Source organism: Haemaphysalis longicornis, unplaced genomic scaffold (genome assembly GCF_048455015.1).
Source record: "Haemaphysalis longicornis isolate Haplotype H1 unplaced genomic scaffold, Haemaphysalis longicornis Haplotype H1 scaffold_2, whole genome shotgun sequence".
NCBI lineage: Eukaryota > Metazoa > Arthropoda > Arachnida > Ixodida > Ixodidae > Haemaphysalis > Haemaphysalis longicornis.
In genome coordinates, this window is record NW_027526295.1 from 144,654,763 (window position 1) to 144,678,675 (window position 23,913).

At 45.0% G+C, this 23,913-nt stretch overlaps 1 long non-coding RNA gene across 1 annotated transcript in view; it reads right to left on the minus strand.

Moving 5' to 3' along the window:
• Positions 1 to 8,037: 8,037 nt before the first annotated feature.
• Positions 8,038 to 23,913, minus strand: part of LOC144169281 (uncharacterized) — a 32,651-nt gene continuing 16,775 nt past the window's right edge. The window contains exons 3-5 of the long non-coding RNA XR_013322414.1: positions 12,542 to 12,621; positions 10,775 to 10,861; positions 8,038 to 8,318 (exon numbers count right to left, since the gene is read on the minus strand). This is a non-coding gene — a long non-coding RNA (uncharacterized LOC144169281). The remainder of the gene's footprint in view (positions 8,319 to 10,774; positions 10,862 to 12,541; positions 12,622 to 23,913) is intronic.

A 23,913-nucleotide genomic window follows, 5' to 3' on the forward strand; every position in this document is an offset into this window, starting at 1 on the left:
AAAGCTGCGCGATATAAGCCACGACGAATTCGCTCAAAAGAAAGATGGTCGTTTTACGTGTCGTTGTTTTGATTCTGAATTTTGGCTCGGTACCGCACTAATTTTCGTGCGACTAAGACCGGTACTCTTAAGTCAAAATGCCGAACATCTGAATTTTTTGATCGGGCTATCGTCTTGATCGCGACACGCCAAGGGAAAGTGGTGGTGATAATGACAGGATACGTTCCCAAATCAAACACTAATGCGTGCACTACACCATAAAGAGTGCTTTGGTGTCGTTGTGACTTTGTTGTCCTGTCTTCCCGCGCTTCTACAACCACGGTCAAGTTGCTTCCGTTACGCCTCCCTGCATCGCTGCATTGTTTTTATCGTGTTGCCAACTTGTGCCGTCGCTTTTCTTATGGCTATTACGTACTCTCAACTAACTCATCTACCACGTGCACGTGGATGTCCGCCCTCAACTTCTCCCTATGCCTGTTTATTCATGTATAGTTTGTTTCCAACTACCATGAAGAAAAAGGAATGATTCCTTCTGGCCGACTTGGGCCTTCTCCTTTGGTTACTTGTATCTCAGTGTAAAATTTATTAAAATTTCTTTTATATAATGGCGCTTGCAACTTCACTTTGTCTTGTCTGTTCGCATGGCATCTGACACACTCCCTAGATAACCTTCACGGGCGATGGTACGCACAACAAAAAATCTGTGATCCTTAGGTAATTAGTGCACAAAATATATACGCAACTTGCATCGTATACGTGGTATAGATGATTGTCGCTTTGTTAAATAAAAACGTAATTTGGAAGAGAAATAACTTACTTAGCGCTTGGAGCAGAACTTCGCACAGACTGCTTGTTTTTCTAACGGGCAGACTTATGGACAAACTAGCAACCAAGGTAACGTTCCCAGTAAGACTAGTTGCCGGTTTCTCGAAGTTAAAGGTACTTCCTCCTGATGCAGGAGCTCCCGAAAAAGGTAAAGGCGCGCATACGTTCCGAAGAGCTTATAAAGAAGTCCTGGTTGTACCTTTGTGGCACGTAAGAGTATCTGAAGCTGTATTGAAGATGTTTCACGTCACGATGCTTGGGAGAAGAAAGACCTAGTACAAGCTTCCTGCTTTCAAATTTCGTTGAAACACCTCGAATACGTCGATGCAGCTATGCAAGGAGTAATACCGAGGCGTGACCACTCAATACCAGAGCCTCTGCTTGATGGGGTTTGAGCACCTGCGCGCATGGGTAAATCATTACCGCGCCTATTTGCACCTTGGAACAGAAAGGGCTTTCATATCCTTTCAATTTCCATCAGGCTAAGCTGAGGCACGAAAGGAAATATTCAAACGTTTCTTTCCAAATACACACAGGAGGACTGTGTTGCGATTTATTTCTGAAAATAACTATTTAACCGTTGTAGCAAGATGCTGATTTTATGTAACGGGAATGTCGCTACCGTCCACGTAAAACTCACTGCGAAGCCTGCGGCCACCACGTTTTCTCGCTTGTTTGTTTGTTGTAGATATAAGGCTAGAGTTGAGCTTTTAGAAATGCATATCGTACTTTTTAAATAAGTCACGGCATCTGTTGCACACGAAAATTTTCACAGTTTAAACGTCTTTCGTAGACGGTACGGATCAAAATGAGTCACTGAAATAACAGTAGCTTATCTGCGAAAAAATAGTCTCAGAGCAATGAGCGCAGAAATAAAAGGGAGCAACTCATGTATAATGAGGAAGTCTGCTTTGCTGTACTTGTAGACCTACCGCAGGAAATTCAACAAGATGGTGGAGGAGGCGAAGTCGAGTGCTAACTTCCAACAAGGTTTATTTCTGGGCGTGCAGGCACATATCCTCTAACGGCGAAGAAACACTTAAAAGGAGCCGCTGAAAGACCACTCGCTCGTAAAGCGCGAACACTTCGTGGCCTCAAAAATATACCAAAGCCCAGTGAAGGGAGTCATGAAGAATTCAGGCCCTAACCTACAAATCCTAATGACTTGAAAATTTCGTGCGTTGGCCTATTTCTGCGTTGCTTTGTCCTATTGTGACGCTTTCTTGCTCCCATAAGCTTCGTTTACATGGCTAACCAGCGGTGTTGTAATGTGTGGCCGTTTCTTTACGTATGACGCGTGGCCTCCTCAGTTCTAGTTTGGGTACCGATGACGCGTGGCCTTTCAGTGCAGCTGATTTTGGCCATTTCCATGTTAACTCTACTACGCCAGCGACCCGGCGCACCCACCCGACATTATCACCTAAGCTGTCCTTTAGGCAGCATCTGGCTGCGCGCCCGCTCTGCTGCGATGGAGACCCTTTTTCGCTCCCGCTATGTAGCATTGCGTCTTACCAGTTTCGGTAGAAGCTAGAATGTACCTGAGTTATCTATAAACTCAGCCAATCTCCCACCCCTTATTTCTAACTCTAGTCCCACTATGTATTTTCCCTCATGCGCGCGGGATTGCGGCGGAGGCGTCGTCTGCTTACATTGAACCGTCGGATTGTCTTTTCGCCTACCCATATAAAGCTCCGCCTTAAAAACGGGCCGGACCCTCGCGGGCTGCAGTGAAGGCCACAAAATCTTCGCAGAATTTCACGTTACAGGTGTGCTCCAGGAGCCTCTCAATAATAAAGTGTCCACTCTGTGCTACATACTGCTAACCGCACCATGGAGGTTTCTAAAAGACATTTTCACCACAAATGGCGAGAGTCATTTTCTGCTTTCATTTTGTAGAGGTTGGCAATTTTTTTCGTTGTAGCAAAAAAAAACGACCTAAACACCGGAACACGCTCCAAGCTTCTTGCAAGTCTTGGGATAAGTCGTGAGTATAGGAAACGCGGGTACGCTTTGGCGGATGTAATGACAAATGTTGTGGAAGGACTTGCTTTGAATTCTGAAGCTTCGGTACCGAAGTTTTCGCTACCGAAATCTGCATGTGTAGAAAAACCAGTACGCGAGGGCTGTCAGATTGCTAATTTAACAAGCAGTCAATTATTGCGGCACGAGTTAGGTGGGGCATTGCAGAAGCAGGCGTTAACAAAAATTCTATTCACAAGTTTTCAATGAGCGGAAGAGAATGTAAACAGAGGTTAATTGCTTCGCTTGTACGCCCCTTGGGCTCCAGTTCCGGTGAAAGATGAAAGCTATGTCTAAGTATTTGACTATTGTTAGTTGGCAACGCTTGCATTGGTAAGAGATGTGTAAAACGTTCTCTGGTGAAACTGAGGTTGTCAAGAGCTGGTGAATCGCTCTAACTAGGTTCACAGTTGTGTTTGTTTTCGAGGTTTGGAGTTCTCGGGGCTGCAGCGAACAAATGTATATAATATCACTTTTACTGTTTGAAAAACTGTAGTGTTCCGTTTTCTGCATAGAGATGCTTGTTCATCTGCCCGAGAACCAACAACCTTACTCACGAAAGATGCCGTTTCACTGCACAAGTTTCTACAGCATTTGTCCGCTTCCTAATGCGCCATTACATTTACACAAAATAGGCCTGCAATTGCACTGTCAAGAAGCTTACAAAGAATAAGCTTCTATTCACACAAACAAGTAACGAGATTATAGTTTTCTGTTTCAACAAAAACACTTTGAATTTTAGGCCTTCAGTTTAGAGAGCGCTGTCCTTCAGGAGGAGCCATAATGAACTAAACACGCCCGGAGCTTTTTCTGTGCAGCAGTCACAGGAATGGTTCGGGGAGGCGATCACAACGTAGAGACATGCCGCGCGTATATTTAAAAGGAGAGACAAAACATAATTTTTCAAAGCAGACATGTGGTGCCCATAAAAAAGACACTGAGAAATAACTGCGAACAGCAACCGCTTCGCTGAATCTAGATTCGCTACTTCTCCTAAAACACGCGCAAGCCACTTCAAGGTACTCTTTTCTACCTTAGTGTGATTGCGACATAGGTATCCCGAATGAGGTATCCAAATTGTGGTATCCAGAATGAAACCGTAACTTAATAGCGGATAATATATTCATACTGCAATACTCCCTGCGTTGTAGAAAATCCCGGTGTCATCTGTGCCTGGGCACGACATGTAAAATGCCCAACGCCAAAATGATGTTCCAATGGACGGTAGTTTAATTAGGAGAACGTGCAATAAAATAAGGTAGCCACATATTAAGAATTTGTAGTTTTTGGTTTGGGTGAACATCCTACCCGCGCACTGGTTGCTTGTGATTGTTTTGTCATTACGGAAAGTATACATCGGTTATAAACTCGTAGCTTGATGTAGAATCGGTGTGATCTTGCTTGGGTCGTCGCCATTGGTCAGCGATAGGGCTTCGTAGCGTTAGGCCTAACTACAGGCCAAATAAGGGCGATTAGCCAAAGCTCACAACAATAGTAACAAATACAGAAAGTAAAAACAAAGAGGAAATTAATGAAGATAAAATTCAGAGTAACCGTCCTGCATTGGACACTATGTGTGCATATTCACTACGTCACAAGAAGTGCTTAGGTGTCCTTGTAAGTTTTGTACGTCCTCTCTTTCCCGTTTTGAACAACTGTTCGTCAGAAAAAAACTCTTATGACTATTCTTACGACTCCGCCTCAGTGTTATTTCGCCAATCCCTTCGTAATCATCATCGTCAGCCTGCTTGCAACCGTTCCAGGACAAAAAACAGTTCAAACCGGCCTCATCCCTTCTTTCTGGTGTGAACCTTCAGCATTGCTTTAAACCGATTGTCCACCTGTTGCCTGTCATGCGAATTACGCGTTTTGCCCAACAACCTTCATTCGCTTCAGTCGAACCCGGGCATTTTCTACTACAGTCTCTTCTCTATACAAAAAAAAAATATTCGGCCACCTTCGTAACTGAGACGCGATGAGTCAGGAAACAACAGGGCGGGTTGCCTTCTCTATGCACGCTGAGTTAAATCAAAGTCAACAATCCACCCTCCGAAAGTTCAAAATCCAAACTTCCAAATTCCGAAGCCGAAGTCCACTTCAAATGAGCCAAAGTCCAGAGCCAACGCCCGCGCGACGATCCCAGAGGAAATCCTGAGCGTCCCGAATGCGTTGATACCGCAATCGCATAGACGCCCGTTTTAAGCGCGAGTGTGCCCGTTTCGATTCCGACCACAGGGAGCGTTTTCTTCTTGAGGCGCGCAGGCACCACAACTGCTTGTCGGCTTCTTGCCTCCTCGCAACTTTCCCTCACATTTCTTGGCCTACCATCTCCCCTTTGCTGCGCCGAGTTTTGTGCGATGGCTCGCACGGACGGATCTCAAGATTAAACAGCTCCGCTGGTTTAAGGGATTTGTTATCCCTAAGTGTCACTCTTGTAGTTCCGCATTCAAAGGCTTGTTGGGTGGACATGTCTTTTGAGAAAGTGCTCAAATAAAACTCGTAGTTTCTTCTTCTTATATCAATACGGGTAGTACGTATTGGCTACACACCGCTCTTTAATTGACCAGAGTAGCCTACTGCTCAATGTTTCAATATTTGTTCCCAACGCAGCCCACTCTATGTCGATTCTCATTGCTTTCACGTGGCTTGGATAAAGGGTGACAACCAGGGCAGGGTAGGTGTATTCACGCAGTTCTGAGTATTCTATTATCTAGGGTAAAGTGGTCTTGCTATTTTTCATGTACTTTTTATACATTATTAACCACACCACTTTTCTGTCAAAGCGTAAATTCTGAAGAATGTTCTTCAGATCCTCTCCAAAGCGACCCAGTAAGTAAACGCCATACCCAAATTAACACTGGCTCGAATATAATCTACTCATTTCTATCCCTTTGCCCGCGCTTCCTTACATATTCCCCACAACATGCTTATAATATAAGAGAGATGATGTCGCTGTCCCCACGTCGGAGTCAGGAAACCAACCTTTATATGCCACCCTCCCTGCCATTAATCGCGCACATTTTTCCACCTTTGTCAGTCACGCATGTTCCTTAATAATCCCATTCATCCTACTGCTGAAACCGCTGCAATTGAGTGAAAAGCTTTTTGACACCTATAACTGCCGTTTAATCCCTTTCTTATATTCAAATGGTGTCTTGAATATTCCGTTGCTGACATCAGTAAGATTGCCTTTTGAGTAACCATTCATAAAGGTGGACTGCCCTTTAGCGCGTTAACAATATGTGGTGTCTCCTAAACGACTACCGTTAGCTTTCTCAACAACTTGCATGTTGACTTCTCGGAATCTGAATCCTTCTGATAGGGATGTCCACAATGCATACGAAGATGTCAGTTAGTCGGAGATTCTTATTATCCTACATCCTCTAAAAGTCCTATTCAGTCTGAAATGCTGTGCATACTTCCTGGGCGCCTACCTTTATGTATTCGAATCCCCGAGGAGCTGCTTGGACACATTATCTCTGAGCGGATACTTCCTCAGATCTTCCTACTCACATCAGCCTTGTGTAACATCGGTTCACTTCCTCTGACGTAACAGGTGGCTACCTCTCCAGGTGTTTTCTCTCGCTCATGAGTGCGCGACATGACGGTCTCGCCAGCGCTAGAAGATTTTGTTTCGTACACTACTTGAACTGCGCCCTGCTTTGCTGGTCATCCTTCACAGAGTAGAAGTGAACTGAAGTGTGTTTGTGAGTTAGGTGTTACCCAAGGCATTGAAGCAGTATTCTGAATATGGATAGTATGATTGTGTATAATGGCGGAGAGAGCCTTCCGGGAAGGATTATGGTATGGTGCTACACACAAATGTTATGTTAGTGGGAGATGCTTTGTTTAATTTATTTGCCGTCTCCTCTCATCGTGATGCGTGGGACAGCTGTGAGCTCTTGGTTACGCTTTCTTCCTGTGAAATAAGTGGTTTTGTTGAGGTTCACTACGAATATATGCCGTGACATGAGTCACGTATTGCTGCTTCTGTGGCTGGGCTTTCGATGCCGTAGACGATAGATTTCATCACAAGGTTATTCGACTACCCCTCTGAGCGACTTTCTGGGGGCTGTTTCCTGACAACAGTGTTTTTTGTGGTTACATCTCTTGCCAAGTAACTGCTCGAGCAACTTCGCGACCAGAAATACTGCCATTCTAGTTACTCCTGTCTCCAAAAAACTGCATATTTAGAAAGCGCAGGAAAATGTCAGAGCGTTAGAACTATACTCAGTAAGCACTGGCTCATACAAGGGCGACCATGGGCCTATCGATTGGTGGCCGGTTTCGATACTACGACACAGCATAGATCACGGTATCCCTATAGGGAACTCAATTTATCGTGATACATAGGATGGTGGTGGATTTGCAGCCTCGAATACAGACATGTTGCCCTTCGTCAGGAGCTTGTCGGGGACTCTAAAGTCCACTTCTTGTGGCTCTTATCCTAGACCTGAAAATACAATGTAATGATGGACCATATCTTATGTGTGCGTGCTGAAGGTCCATGGCGTCACTGCTTCCCGTGCCCAACATTGTTCAGTGTGCCGCGTGCGGGGCCATATTGGTTTTAAGACCGCCTAAAACGTGTGAAGAGGCAGGAATAACTTTCTTACACATCGGCTGTTCATGACATCGCTGCATCCACAGCGTTCCGGTCACAGTACTAGAGCGGAAGCAACGTTTATGATTAGTGCCATCAATATGGTAATCATCGGAGCACTCGCTCCTAGAGCAAGGCAGCTTTGGTTATGAGCTGTGAAATCGCCGAAACTGCGCCCACGCACAAACGAAGCAAGAAAGTGTACATCTTCTCCAATGCGACCATTGTGAAATAAGTTCTTGCGATGTACTTTGCATAGTCGCTTTTCAGTGATGCGCAGAACGCAATATAACATTACAAGAATAGTTATGTTTGTTCGTTTACTAATGGTATACTGTCAAAAATATAGAAGGTGCAAAATGTCAATGATTGAGGATTATAAACGCAACGCCAGTGAATAGGTTTTAAATGTAATTTGGTATTGCAATCTATAACGTCCTTAAAGCAGAAGGAAAACCTGATATCCTTCTGAATCTGCGAGTGTATTTTTCCGATGTTTACTTCAAGCACTTCAACATCACCGCACCCTTCCGGCGTCATCAGTTTGTTGGATGGTCGCTCCGACGCTCTGCGGCTCGCATTTTTAGAAGTCTTTGTAGAAAAGTTTTTTTATTCTACACTTTCCATGAAACCTGCTGTCCGTGTCGGTGCTCCGTCCATCTGTTGTGAAAATTGCTCCTTCTTCGCTCACATTGCCTCTTTGTGTAGTCTCTGCGTATTATTCTTGTGTCACACATTTCAAGAAAAACATCTTCGCAGAGCTGTGTTACCCTGCCAACTTCTCCTCTTCTTAGTTGCTTCACCCATATGCCGCAAAATGGCAGGGGTTCAATGGACCTTTTCTTCACTATAACTGCACCCCGAGGCGTTTCTGCAAAGCACACAAAAACGTTAGTTGCAGTGCTTATAATGGGAATACAAACGAGACATTGTTCGAAGAAAAGAAGGAGAATACAAGGGTACTAAGCGTACGGGGATAATTTTCAAGTAAAAATATGTCACTCGGTACGTCAAAAATCCACCGTCTCCGGTTGAAAAAACGATACACAGCAGGGTTGACAGAATGCACATGCCATGGCCAATGCCCAAAAAATGTGTGGCTAGTGCTGTGCCGTACCCATATATGCCGAAAATTCTTATTTTCAGACCCCGTAGACCCAGCTGAAAACTGAAGGCTCTGACGAGGCCCATACATTGAAGGTTGGGTAATTTTGCTGCACATGAGCTGGCACATTATTATATAATCTGCAGTAGGGCCTATAAAGTACAGCTGTATTTTACTACCGACACTGATTGCAAGACGTTGATGTTCGCACTACGAGTGATGACTTGGATAGTGCATACTGACTGTTGTAATAATATTTGCGAGACTAGTGCAACCCGCTCTTGTCACACGCCGGCGTAAAGCCGGTGTGCTTCTGCTCACAATGTAGCCTTCAAGGCTCAAGAAACAGGGTCTGCATTGCAGATTAAGGTACCACATAAAACCGTCGACGCCCAGTAAATCCCGAACGTGTTAGGAAAGGTTACGTATATTGTTCTCTATCCGGCTACAGCAGCTTTGGTCAGTGTTCTTTTCTAATATTAGACCTAAACCTTTAACTCGGTACCCTAGCGAGCCAAATTGGAACGAACCGTTTTGTTTGCCTCCACTTTTTTCTTGCAGTTGCAGAAAAAAAGCCTTAAACAATAAATAGCTGCAACAAGGACCACTTAAACGCCTATGCAACATGTGCAATTGAAATTAAATTTAGCTTCACCGCCAATTCAGGGAAAAATACTTTCGATGCTGTTCAATGAAATGTCTGAGCAAAAAACAATTTGTGACTATATTTTTTTGTTGTTGTGCGCAACATAAAGAGTGCACTGACTGGCCGTCAACAATTCGCATAATGGTTGAAGCACAATTGCTATAGGCTCGAATTTGTGATCGGGATTAGCTTCCCTGTATAAGGGTGTTTGACCGGGGAGCTGTTTTAATAAAACTTGATACGACCAAAATGCCAATAGCTTCCGACGTATAAAACACAATGAAATCTCTTCGGTGTTACACTGGATTGTAGATGCTCGTAATTAGAGAACAAGACCACGGTGAAATAAATTGTATATAACTGACGGTTGTGATCATGGAGGTCTGCGAGATTTTTTGTTTATTCTGAATTTGTTTACTCTCATTTTGTGCCAGACAGTAATGTTTGTAGTACAAGATTACAGAAGAAGGTCCCAAGCCCTAGACCGTGGCACCCCCTTCTGTGACTGTATTCTGGTAAAAACGCCCTGAAGGTGCATACGGCGAATGGAGAATATTTCGTAACTAGCGCAAATTTCATAAACAACGCCTAACGAAAAAATCGGTATATCGATTCAGCCAAACTGTTCTTACTCGTGCTCTGACCCCAGCACTAATTCTTCTATTTAAAAAGTCGCAACTGTTTCTCTCAGTGAAATCTTCAATACAATAATGAAATCTAAGAGCACACATTCTCAATTCCTAAACGATATTATGCTTGGAGGTCAAAAGCTTAATGATTGCCTCTGTTTTACGTTTTGTTAGCAGTTAATACGCGATGTCCATGATATATAAATATCCCTTGAGGAGCAACTAATGGGATGTAAAATGAAACAGTGCTCGTTTCCTTCGGAGTAAGCACACAATAGTGCATGCGGCAACGTTCGCAACGCCACCGCATAGTTTGCTTCTGTTGCTGTAGCGTTATGCACGAAACAATATAGCACATATTTTTGTTCCACGTAACTGTTAAACGCTTCTAACAGGTTTTGCATGTTTTTAGGTTTATTTTACATTATTCTAAACCTTTTTTTTTCTCACTAAAACTGAGAACGTAGATGAACCCTTAACGCTTATGTTTTTAGCTCAGGCATGTATCTCCAGAACCACATGCGCTCAACAGACGTTTTGTCTACATTGGGATATGCATGAACACTACCCCAGGTTAACTTTTTCCTAACCTTGCAGAAAACCCAAGAAAACACGACGGCCCCTGTAAAAACAGGCAGTAGGTACAAAACATCTTTTTACATCTTTTTCTGCCTTGGGATTCACTTCTCAACCACCAGGTGAAGCTCAATTTATTTAATTTCACCAAACGCAACCCTGGATAGTCGAATGGAGTTTTAGAAACAAATGGTGAAGTTTAGACAAGACAACCAATAGATTTTACTGAGATGCCGCTGTGCAGTAATTGACATTTTTTATCCAGGCACCCAAAATATACAGAGAATTTTAGTGAGGTGCTGATATCTCGTCGCATTATTGACACAATATCAAATACGGCTGCCAAAAAAAGCCAATGTTTATGTACGTACCGCCCACTGTGTACTTGATTCCGACGAGTTGCATTACCGAACAATATCGGTCTGCGTACAAAAATCTGTGGGCTATGGGAGCACCGTCTGTGGAATAAGGAAAAACAAACATTGATGTTATAGAAACTATAACGACGATACTGTACATAAACAATGGAATGCATCAAAAGCAAGGGCTTTGCAATCTAGCGTCATGGGATAGTCCTTAGTATTTAACAATCGGAACAGCGAAAAGAACGTCCTGGGAGGAACACGCTCAGAATACACTAAAATTCCAAGTTTATAAGCTACACGCTGTTCATACTACATGCACTTAATACAAAAAAAATGATTTTGATATTCCATTCTCAATTAACTGCCCTCATTATCAACAAAAGAACACTTCAAATCTGGTGCGTATATTCCCTCTTCGAAGTGAACATGACTAACACATAAGAATAAGGCGCGTCGGCTTCTATTTCTGCTAAACTAAATAGTTTCATAATTTTTTGTGAACATATCAACGCAGCTACAGTGAAGTTACCAGGAAAGTGCGCACGAAACAATTTGGCTGCAATCCACGCTGTGAAGGTGGTTGGAAAGCAAAGCTTTAAACGAGACCCACAACGTCACTTGCGACGTCATTGCGATGTCCCACCCACGACGTCACCATGCGACGTCACTTGAATTCACACACGTGGCTGTACAAAGAGTGAATCCAGAGGTTCTACCAGCCGTTACCTGTAATTCGAGGGGGGGGGGGGGAGGACGCCGTTTTAGCCCGGCCGTGAGTCGGGAGAAAGAAAACAGAGAGGAGCGTCTTTCGAAGGGTGAGACAGCGGAAACTAGCCATCCCGATGTGCTAGCTTGGAGCTACACCACCGCGCAACAAAAGCGCAGACACCGAAACAATTCGGCATTTGAGCTTAGCGATTCCCATTACACTAATTTAAACTAGTCAGTTTAGCAAGTTTGAGAATTTCAAGAAGCATGAGGGAGCTTTTATAATCTCTGTATATCAGAATCAGTTGTACTTTCGCCTTCTGTACTACCTCTTACAACACAACCGAATTGGTAATCACCAATTTAGAAAACGGAGTCCCATTCTTGGCAAGCAGTGCGCAAAAGGTAGCGGTTCTATAGAGGCAAGATGGAAGTTGTTGCTTGCATGGACCATTTATTGTCGGCACAACTCTTCCAAGCCTCTCGTAAAACTAACCTTCTTACCTTACAGCTTGTCCATTTCGAGAAATACCAAGTAAGTACATTAAAAAAACACTCTTTGTCCCTTCGCTAACATTGCGTCAAGCCAGCTCTCATCATTTCTAACTGGTTGTTGTCGTACGCTGGAGAGGTGTCCTTTGACAAAACTACCATTCAAGAGGTTATTTAGGTTAAACCATAGCTTTCGGGGAGGACCTATTATCGGTGCTATCCGTGCTCCGCCCACTAGCATTGTGGTACTGTACCACCTCCTCTTCTACCTTTACCTTGTGCGCCACAGATAACTGTCAGTATACCATTTTTTTCTTCGTTATTGCTCTTGTTACTTAGGTTGCGCTTATTTTCAGAAGTTCTCCTTTTTCTACATAAGCATCATTCTCCCTAGTCATTTTAGCTCCGTTTTTAATTTTAATCACGATATATATTCTGTTGAACTCATCATTATTGCTCCCTTAATGCACATGAGCATTCACAGTGGCAAAAATCAAAAGAAGTGAAATGAAATGAGTCAAAACGGAAATACTAGCTCAACAATGAGTGCTAGAAATTACTGGTAGAAATTACCGCTGTGTTCTGTGGTGTTCCAAAAGTCGTACCGCCCTGGTATTTCATCGTAGAACTGCAAGTGAGATGTGAAGGCGTACCTGCAAGGACCATCCGTAAAGGAGATATTGGAAAGGATAACTTTGTACAAAATAAATTCAAATTAAACAGTAGCATAGCAGTACGCAAACATGTCATCTCCTAGTCTCTCAGACGCTAGAAGTATTGCATCATAAGGACATTCTGCTCGCGTATATGAACTATAGCTGTGGCACCCGCCGTTATACAGGACAGGTAAATGAGTCCAAAATGATACCAGCCTCTTGAGCAAAGTCATAATTTCCAGACGTCTGAAACTTGGTTTAAAATTCAGCCTGGTACACGTAGCAGTCTTATTAGGGAAAAACAATAAATAAATAAAAACATCGTATGGAAGAAATACGGTTCGTGCTTTTGTATTATTAACCTGAACTTGGTAGTATTGCCTGGCGTTCCAAGTGTATTTCAGACATTCACTCACATGACCTGAAAATTATGTGCAGCCTGCACCCTGCTTTTCCTCCCTATACTAGCGTTCTTTGGCCCGGTTATGAAAGCCTGGCGAAGTGTTGGGCTTGTCCTCCAAACGTTATACCGTAGCGAAGGGTGGTGCACCGCCATCATTGGCAGCAATAAACAGGTGGGATGTGGCTGGCAAATCAAATTTTTAATAAAAAGCATTCTGAACGTCTATGCTGCTGGCATCAATAATATCCCTAATAACAGTTCACTGCCCCAGCAAAGGATCATTGAAAAAAAAATTTGGATTTGCCCTTTCAGCCGTTTATTGGGAAAGATAAAGTGTGTTGTGGCATTTTTACGCGTTGAATTTCAAGAATAACATAACCGGTATTCAAACAGGCCTAAGTACTACAGAGCAGTACGTAAGACCACTTGTTATCCCGAAATCCATGTTTTTCCCATCACGAGTTGCTTACGGCAGGCGCCAAGACCAATTTTTGAAATTTTTAATGTAGACTCATATCAGCCCAAGTGCGCACAATATCTCATTGGGAAAGTGAGAAAGACAAAATTTACGAAAATTCCTTTTTGCACAATACACTATCGTTTGGTTGTATTTTAGAAACCACCGCACTATGAAACACCTACATCGTGGAAGGATTCTATCTCAAAATGTCATCCCTCTAAGCCGACAAAATTTTCCTGGGCGTTGAAGAGTTAAGGATGAGTCAACCGGGCAGTTCCCTGAAGACGGTAATTTCTGACCCTCTCTGTTTTTGTATGTTCAGTACTGTGCATTGTCCAAGTTAAGATGCAGTTTCAATTTCGTAAAGCTATTTGTGTTTTAATCTTTCGTAAAGTCGAATTTTAATTGAAGGTTGCTGTAGCAGAAGAGCTGCAATTAAGAGCATCACAGGTTTTTACGAAAAATGGTGCGTAAGTGTCATGGTCGGTTCAGCCGAACTGCATTGCTGCCTAATAATAACAAACTTCTCAGGGTAACATAAGTGAAATTAATATAAATCAATATAAAAGTTGATACTTTTGTTTTTCCCGAATTTCTCCAACGCGAGAACACAAGTCAGACTGCCTATATACAAAACAAAATGTATATTTGTGCTTCCGTATTACGCACTGCGCCCTGAACGAGAGAAACGGACACGATTTGGGGTATTCCCCGACATTGAGCCCCAAGGCGAACTGCGCAGCCCCCAGATACCTACACTGAAGTCTAAAAAGTAGTAGAGCACTCACAGGTCATCGGTTCATGCTTTGTTACCTATGCAAAAATCGTAGCCGGTGGCCATACGACACAAAGCTTGCTTTTTTTTGCTTGCACACAATACATGTTCAATCGCGACGGCTAGCACGGGAAAACACAGACCGCCCGTAACATTGAAGGGGCACTGACACAAAAATTTTTGAATCTTTTTTTTTTGCGATAAGTAGGTAGTGATCTACTTATTACCTGTAGAAACCTCATGTGCTTCAGCGTGTGACGGTTGTTTAATTAGAGGCATTTTCAATGCGGCCAGTCGCAGTTTCGGTTTCAGCGGGTGCCGCGAAACGATGGATTTTGTGTGAACAAAGCTGACCACGTGACCGTCGGTGGAATATCACAGAGCAGAGCTGCCGTAACACTGTCGAATCGGCATCGCCGGAAGTTTCTGCAAATGCCACCCGTACTGATCTCGTGAGCCACTTAATTAAAAAGCGCCCGTGGACGTGATACAGGCGCTGCGAGTGCAAATGCTACCGCGCCTAAAGAAAGACGCGCGACGCTCGAGACAGTGGGTGGCAAGACGCGCGCTGGGAGCAGCCGGCCGGTCTGCCAACAGGTCCACCTACAGATGTGTTCGGCTTAGCACTGCGGCGGATATTCGATTGCCGCTCTCGTGCGCGGTGCAGATGACAATTTTTAATGCAACCGGCCATCGCATCATTAACTCCTTTTTCATAGAAGCTGCCATAGTTAGGACTTGGGTACAATTTCGTGCAGCGGTAACAAGCTATCACTCGAGCTACCTGCGCCGGCCTGGGCCACTTCGCGGCCGTGGCCGCGCCTGCACACCGACCGTGCGGTTCACTCAGTGGGCTTTTCGTGTCTCCGGCGCGTTTTCGCGTCCAATGTAAATAAAAAGTAATAAAAACAGAGTGCCCGGAATAGCTGTAGAACTTTGGTCGCGGCCAGCTGTCCGATGAGCCGACGAAATCACGGCGCCTCCGCCGCCAACGATCGGGTCCTTCGTTCTCAAGAGCAAAAGCTCCGCCCTCCAATTGGAGCGGCGAGCCGGGCGAGCCGGCGAAAAACGCCGGCAGTGCGGAAGCAGCGAACACAAACTCGTGACGTGTTTGGATGTTATTTATTTACAAAATATCCACGGGATGTCGATGTCGCGTGGTCCTCTGCTGGCTGCTCAGTTCAGTTTCGCAGACTTTAAAGTTAATTTTAAATATGTTCTAGGCTGTATTCGCCGCTGAGATTTTGCAGATGATGCATGTGTGTTCACACCAATCTATCTCCGAAGTTATCTCGGCTTCAAAATTTTGGGTCAGTACCCCTTTAATCTGCAGGCTATTTGCGGTGAGCGCGACCACGGACGGCGCTGCGAATCGCGTCTCCGTGACGTCGGCTTAGGGATTCTCGCATTTGTCGTCTCCTTCACTCGGGCGCACTCTCCCTGCTGTTTCTTTGCGCTCGGATGACTTTCGGTGCTTGTCGGCACCATATCTTGCGTATGCCCCACTTTTTCTAATAAAAGATTTAAAATCGCATGCACCACCTCGCGGCGTGATTTAAAGTATAGTTTTTGATACTGCTCCGGGAGAAACATTGCCGGCGTCGCTCCATTCCTTGCGAAGCCGGTTTTGTGCGGAGCCCGAAGGGTCGGAGCTAGGCGTCAGCTTGTATATTAAGCCCTCCTTCGAACAAAGTGATAATCCAACTGCTAATAACCGACAACAGCGAAAATGCAAACCGGAAACAAGGACCGGGTGTTCGGGGCTGTCGGCTCTGGCAGAAGGCATTGCGATTCCCGGTAATCGTATGTAAGGTGAAACAGTTTTCGCAACCTTGCCGAACACTCGAGAGTATTGCGTCACATCACTTTACGTTGTCATGGCACGAAAGTGTGCCAATATGCACTATGGGGCGCACAAAATGTAGGTTGAGTTCCAAATAAGCCACTGTGTGTATAGGCGCGTGCTGGCTTTATACCAGGCTTCTAACCAGTATGGGGGCTTATTGAGCAGAGCGAGTAACGTGTACGGTATATACGTTCACACCTGGAGGAATATTTCGGTGCATTTTCCAAAGCCATATTTTCGCAATATTCAGATATGCGTTATAGAAAGTGCACTCAAGAGCAGGAGGAGGAGCACGAAGAGGAAACTCCATTTAACAGTAAAATTGAGCTGATTAGTGGGTGAGCTCCTTAGTCCAGGACAAGAGAGTAAGAGTAATTTTCTTCAATTCATGAAACGTCATCTCGAGTAGGCCAGGATCTGTTCTTTACTACTGAAGAGGTTGGAAAACATTACCCTTGGACATATTCATCGGTTTCGACTCTTGTTATTATGAAAACCGGCACGTATAGTTTATTGCGTTCGTTAGTGAGTAAATGAAGCCTTTAACACCGTAATCATGTCATAACTGTTCGGATTGAGATTCAGTTCGCTACGATGGTTAGGATTGAAATCCGAAGCAGAATAGCCGCCTTCGAGTACTCTGGACAATGTTGCCTGCGCCGTTTCGCGGTTGCGTATCACAAACCGTCTCATTGCATTTGCATGTGTATGAACAACGCACGCTGCGGATATACACCTTCTTGTACGCAGCCATAACGAAATACAATTTCTGAAGAAGGTATTGTATGCCCTACAGGTTGAACAAAATACCCACACAAACTTTGTGACCCTCCCAAACATCCCCAAACCTCCTAATAAGGCGCTCGTAAGGGTGCAGAAAAATTATTGCGTTAGAAAAAGCATTCATCTCATATTATTCAATTGCAGCAACGAACTAAATACAAGACAGCTGTTCTATTTCCTGCTGTGCGATGCGTGTGTAGGGACCCGTCTTTATTTTTGTGCCACCGTATTGTCGTACCTGTACTAAAATTGTAATTTCTCTTCATTTTTTTTTTTCGGAGAGATGTAAGCATATGCCACGCGTACTGAAATCGCCTGTAATAACGCACCGTCTGTTCAATGGGCAACAACTATGTACTTACAACAGACACGTACTCGTACGATGTTTTGCAAAGTAGGCACGTATTACTCTCGTCTGTGCAAGGAGAAAACGCTGTCTACATAGGTTGGAACCTTGTTACACCAGAGATAGTTTCACTCGAAGTCTTGCCTTATTCGAAATTTTCTTCTCCATGCACTGCATAGAAAGCAAACAATCTCCCCTTTTCCCGAATGATAGATCAAAAGAAAGTAACATCCGCATAACCACTGCCTGCTATATAAAAATCATTCAGGCTAGAAGCAATATCCCTATACGGGAGCCACTTCTGTTACCGTATTCCTAAACGTGGACACTATTAAACGCTTTCTCTATTGCATGAACACTTGCCTGAAAGAATTTAAACATTTTGTGAACTAAAAGCCAACTGTCGTGAACTATGATTGTGTTGGTTCTCGTTTTTACTCCTCGTGATGAATTCTCATGCGGAGCTAAGACAGCACAAGGAAAACTTGGGCCAGTTGGTTGCAATAGACCCTATGCGAAATTGCTTGGTGATCTAGCAACACTGATGTAAACAAGACCGTCCGCCATATTGGTACGGGCGACGATCGCGAAGTATCGTATTGTTTACTGTGGAAGAGTAGGTGACGGTAACGCGGTATGGCTCAAACTGGACTGCGTTTTCCGAGTCCCGACCACGGATTGTGGACGAAGGACTCGTCTGCGCTGCCGACTGTGTCTGAGGACTTACACCACTCGCGGTGCCGCGCCGAAGACCCATCCGAGCCCAGCGCAGCAGGGCATGCCGCCTAGCCACCGAGCCGCATTGCTCGCCTTCAAACACGTGCGACTCGCAGTAAGTAAATCTTTGTTTTTTCCTTGACGCGAGTTAACCGGAATGAGCATTTGTTTAGCACTTTGTTCACCGTTGTTTACCATGTAAATGCGTAGCGGGGACCCTGTTGCAGTAACCCTGAAAGAGGAAAGCGACAATCGCCAGACCGTACCACTAGTGGGTGGATTAGGTATTTTCAAATGCTGTACATGGAATTTACGGGACGATTTTTGGCGCAGATGTTCACGGAAAGGTTGCGGCCGTTTTCCGTGACGGTCGTCAGCCGACGCGTTTGCCGCAAAGCATTTGTGCTTTGCGGCGAAGTCAACTACAAAAGTGCACATGCGCCTTGATTTTTCTTTTTTGTGTGTGTTTTCATTATTTATTGCGTATGTCCTGCCGCAAAAATCTGTTTGTGCGTCTGGCTTGTCCTTTTTTGGCAGTGGGGTGGTTGTGGTACTTTCTAAAGCGCATGTTTTGAGTGTGCCCGAACAGATAATACCGTAAAACCTCGTTAGCTCGAACTCACTGAACTAAATTTTTTTTTTTAATTCGATGGGTCATCGGTATAGCCAGAATGTTTACTTGTTTATCTCGAAAGGTTTTGGAAGTGAGTTCCAGATAATCATAATCTTGCTTGCTTAAGTTATGACGAACACGAATATGCGGTTACTGGTATCATTACCCACGGTGAGGTTCTCTTGAAAGTACATTAACAAAGCATGCAGCGATACTTGCACGCTCGAACTTGAAAAACAATTTTGACATCATTGCTGTTTGAGGTGTAGATTATTGCCCTTGCAACAGTGTTAAGCAAGACACAAAATCTGGTCATTTTGAGTCTGTTCCTTGCGGCCACTGCTTTCTGCTCTGTCCCTTTAGCATAAACTGTAGCGGACTAGTCCTGTTCTTCCCTGAGTGCTATTTACTGTTACTCTCTCTGTTCTTGCAGGTTGGGCCTCATCCATGTGGTTAGCAGCTGCTTTCGCTCCCAGAGAAAAATTGACCGGCCCTATATGTTGTGTGCCTCACCTCTGAGACAAACAGTGGGGAGATTGTGGAGGCAGCGTGCGAGTGCCCGGCGGGTTGCAGTGGAGCATGCAGTCACATCCTGACAGCTGTGCACCTACTCGTCCTCTTGCAAGCCCAAGGTTTTAAAGAGGCGCCACCGGAGCTTGCGTGCACAACTGCCACAACAGTGGGGACGTCTGAAACAGCAGGGCATCAAGCCAGCGAGTGTCCAAGACATTGACTGGAGAAGCCCGCAAGAAAATGGCCCCTCCCTTCCCTTGCCAATGCGTCTGCTCGGCGCACGTCGAGTGCAGGAGCAATGCGAGCAGCAATAAAGTGCCGTGCAAGCGCTCGGGAGAAAACTTGGTAGCCTTTGGAATGGGTTTTTTGCCTCAGTTTTGCTGGCCTCACCCCCCCCCCCCCTCCCACACACACACACAGTAACAGAGACAAGGACTGGCACTGGCATGGCACCTGGAGGGTCACCTATGAGCTACCAGCAAGCATTCAAGCCACATTTCGCCGTGGTCATCTCGCGAGCACGCAGCGGCTGGGCAACGTCGTGTTTACTAGACAGCTGCATGCAGGGGTGCACGAATGCTTCCCTTTGTTCCATTTATATCCACAGTTTGCTATACTGCACGCGCTAGAAATCAGCGAAGTATTTTAATTTACTTGGGTTTTTACTGTGGATACAAAAAAAAGCAAAAGCACTCAAGCGCGGCAGACCGACAGGCGCGGCGGACTGATGCAACTCTGGCCGTTTTTTTTTTTTTTGATGAAAACTTGAAAATTGCTTTAACTACCTACATCAATGGTCACTATCATTACGTCGGAGGCATGCATGCAGTATGTGACCGACTAGAGGAGTGAGAGTGTATTTTAGTCGCAAAATATTCGACAGTAAATACATCGCGGCTGAAATGACAATGGGCAACAAGTTAACTTGACGTAAACAAACCTGTCAGCCCGGCAAATCGGGAACCAAGTGCAGAAACTCGAATTTTCCAACGTCAGATCATCATAAAACAGTGTACGCCACTTCCGCAACGACACGCGGCTAAATGCACCGAAAAGAAACTAACAACATACTCCGATACCGTGCGCGCCCGCCACAGAGGAAATTTTCAACCGCGCCGTGACGGCGTAGTGCGGCAAGAAAAGTTTACAGCCCTAGGTAAGATAAAGGCTCGTGTAGGGGCTAAGCGGTACCATTTAACAATGAAATGAAGCGGGCGTAGAGCCACAGAGACGAGTGAAGAAATAAAGCCTAATTTTGACAACGTGTGGTACTGTTTCCCCGCTCGAGCGCCGCTGTCAGTCATAAATAGGTGACGCACGCTCAGGCTTCATTTATAATACAAAGGCTGAACCACGGAACTCCAACGCAGCTGTATTTTTCATCCGGACAGCGACTACGAAATCCCGCGCTTAGCGAACCAATGACACATATTCGCTCCCAGCGCATCGCGCTCAGCGTGTCACAAAGGTTGCTCGCGCCGGCATAGTTCGCGCCAGAAAGTTCGTTCAAGAGTGTGGAACTTCACGAGCCTTTTCTCCATCTGGACAGGTATTTTCTCGTTGCGTGCACTGCAGCACGCAGCAATGCTCCGGCATTGTACTCCTGTAGTCCATCACCAAGAGCGGTCAATGCCCGCCTTCTATGTTTTGCTACTTGGTTTCGGTTTCAAACGACCGTACCAAAATGGCGGACCTAGTTACCGGAGTCGACGTGAGATGGCGGGGCGCATTTTGCATAGGGTCTATTGTATACGAACAAGGCCCATGACAAGAGAAGATGAAAATACTACTGAGGACGAGCGCTGACTGACAACTGGATATTTTATTTAGATAGAAAATATTATAAAAGAGCCAGTGCGCAACTACCGAGTAAATTTGACATCTACCTCAATGCAGCCGTACAACTACAAAGGATAGCTCTACAGCTTTTTCGGAAACTTCGCAGTTGAAGAAAAACTCGTCCTCGTACAAGCTTTCCTTGGTAGCCGGTCGGCTGCATTGAGTTGGATGTAAAATTTTCCTTTTCAGTAATTTACTCCACCTTGTGGATTTCCCGTAAATATAAAACAGGCACCAAAATTGACATGCTGACGTGAACGCGTGTTGTCAAGAAATTCAAATTCACAATGAAGTATGAGGGGTGCTCAAAGCTCGGGTCCTATATTTAGATAACACAAGTTTCGGCTGTTTCTTTTTGCTTGCGGGGTAATTGTGCGCAGTCGCAGTGATCGTGCATCAGAATACCAAGGTGCAGACACCTATATAACCCTGGGCTGACAAGCGCCAACCTCCCCTCAAGTTAACTTTAGGTGAGCGCCTCGTAAGCCCAGGATAGTTCAGCTCATGGCAGCAGATTACAGGAAGAAGCGTCGCTTTTTCATTGAGGGCACTGATTCTGGCATCTGGAACTATCTCGGCTGGACGATCCGCACGCCTTTATTTTAAGTGCGAATGCACTTTATAAGCAACCCTGAATTCCGGTGACCGCCGTCCGTCCACATAGCAACAGCTGCGGGTGCGCGCGCTCCTCGTCTTCCTTGGCAACGGGGGGAGATGGGCGCGCGCTGCCTGGCCGCTGACATGGCACATACCCACGTGGGGGATTGGCCAGGAATCTCCTCGTCTTCCTTGGCAACGGGGGGAGATGGGCGCGCGCTGCCTGGCCGCTGACATGGCACATACCCACGTGGGGGATTGGCCAGGAATCGGGCGTGAGAAGGGCTAATGCACCCGCTTAAAGGAGTACTGACACGAAATTTCAAAGTTGAGATCCGCTCTAGCAATCAAGTACAACGACAACACAAATAGGTGTCTGTGCATGACACATACCCACATGAGGGATTGGCCAAGAATCGGGCGTGAGAAGGGATAATGCACCCGCTTAAAGGAGTACTGACACGAAATTTCAAAGCTGAGATCCGCTCTAGCAATCAAGTAGAACGACAACACAAATAGGTGTCTGTGAATGAATGCATCTTTCTTTCTTTGTAGTTGTGTGTGTGTGTGTGATCTCTCTTTCGCGAACATTACCTAACCGCGCAAATTCAACTCCTGCATTCGCACTTTCACATTCTTCCCCTCGGGGAAATGCGGGGAAATTTTTTAATTAGTGTTGTGCCAAAGATCACCGAACTTGTTCTTTTCGTGAGAAGATGTCGACGTCGTACGTATTAGCTACCTTTTTAAGAGATGAGAGATTCCTTTGTGATACAGAATTACTGCCAGCTCTTTACACTTCTCGTTTTCCCCCAGAAGTTTTTGGTATGCTTTTTTAAGCAGTTTAATTTCTGCGTATCGGCGAAGTCTATGCAATTCCTTGTTTTGATGGAGTTTTTTTTTTCTTCTAAACGACACTTTATGGTGATCGGCGAGTTGATCCTGCTGCACGGTAACGTGCTTCCCTTGCGTCTGGAATTTTTTGGTTATGCTTAGACGCCTTTTATAGCGTTAGTACTAAAAAGTCACAACCCAGGTTTTTTTATTTGTGCGAGTCCTAAAAAGGGGAATCCTGAATTTATCACCACAATTGTTCTGAAAACCAAACTCAAGGAAATCAGCATTTTGATATATGGGCTTGTCAATGTTGTGAGCCAGCTGCACAACAATGTCTCTACAATACACTTTTTTGTTTTACGTTTTGTGTTTCCGTCGCCGAGGCAGAAAGACGTGGCTATATGAGAGATATACCTTAGCCTAAGCCGCACATATACAAGCAGCGTGAGCTGCTGCATGTCAACTAAACAATGGTCAGGGAACGGTCAACAACATATCAGCTACAGCCTGACTGAGAGGGCTATTCCCTCACTGCAGAACATGAGGTCTGCCTATTCCAGCGCTTCAGTTCGTGAACAACAAAGCCTTTCGAGGATACGTGCATGCGTGTGGGCCATCTCGGGCTCAAGCAAGCCGAAGGAACACCGCAAACCTATCCAGCGTGGGGACTCACAAGAATTTATAAAAAAAAACAGATTACAAGGCCAATCCGACTGAAAAAAGATTTTGCCGCTAATAACCTCAACCTTGTCTTGGTAACAAGGTTCCTATTCGTAGAAGAGGCTTTCGAGGATGCATTGCGGTGGAGCTGGAGATGACGTTAAAAACTTAGGTGATATTAAACAGCTGTTACGGCAGCATGTGCCATTCCTGATGCGCCTCAAAGAAACCAACCTAAGCATCAAGAACTGTATTTTTTAGCTCAATTCATAACTCTCGGAGAAGACAGTCAAATAAAAAGCCGACCATCAGCTGGTGTGCCTCTTATCCTGCCAAGGCCAGCCAGAGCTACCGCAATTGATGTTGATGGTTTGAGTTTATTGGCGCAAGGCCGACATGGACAAAGAGCGCCAAACAAAAAGTTATTTGATGAGGAGCGAACACGAAATAAATTCAGTTAAAAACTATGAACACGGCTGGTATAAAGGGCCAGATTGAAGAACAAGAGTGGTTAAAAGATAAATAAGGTGGTTGATGTATAGGACCAGGGATATAACTATGGGTGGAATGAAATGAGTTGTAAGACGTGAACTTCTGATAGAAACTTAAAGGTGCGCTGAACAGAAAACATGGCATCGTCTCCTAAGAAGTATGACGGGTGTGGGGGAATATGCCGTGTGTATAGTCGTGGGAAGTGTTTGCGTCGTGTAATGTCGAGTGCCTTACATTGTATGATGATGTGGATCACGGATAGGACCTCTCCACACCTGCTGCACAGATGTCTTGGAGATCCAGTGAGAAGGTGCGAGTGTGTTGCATGAGTGTGCCCTATCCGTAATCTAGCCTCGGCGACTTCAGTGTATCTATTGGATGTGTCGGTGGTGTATGGTCCCCAAGTGT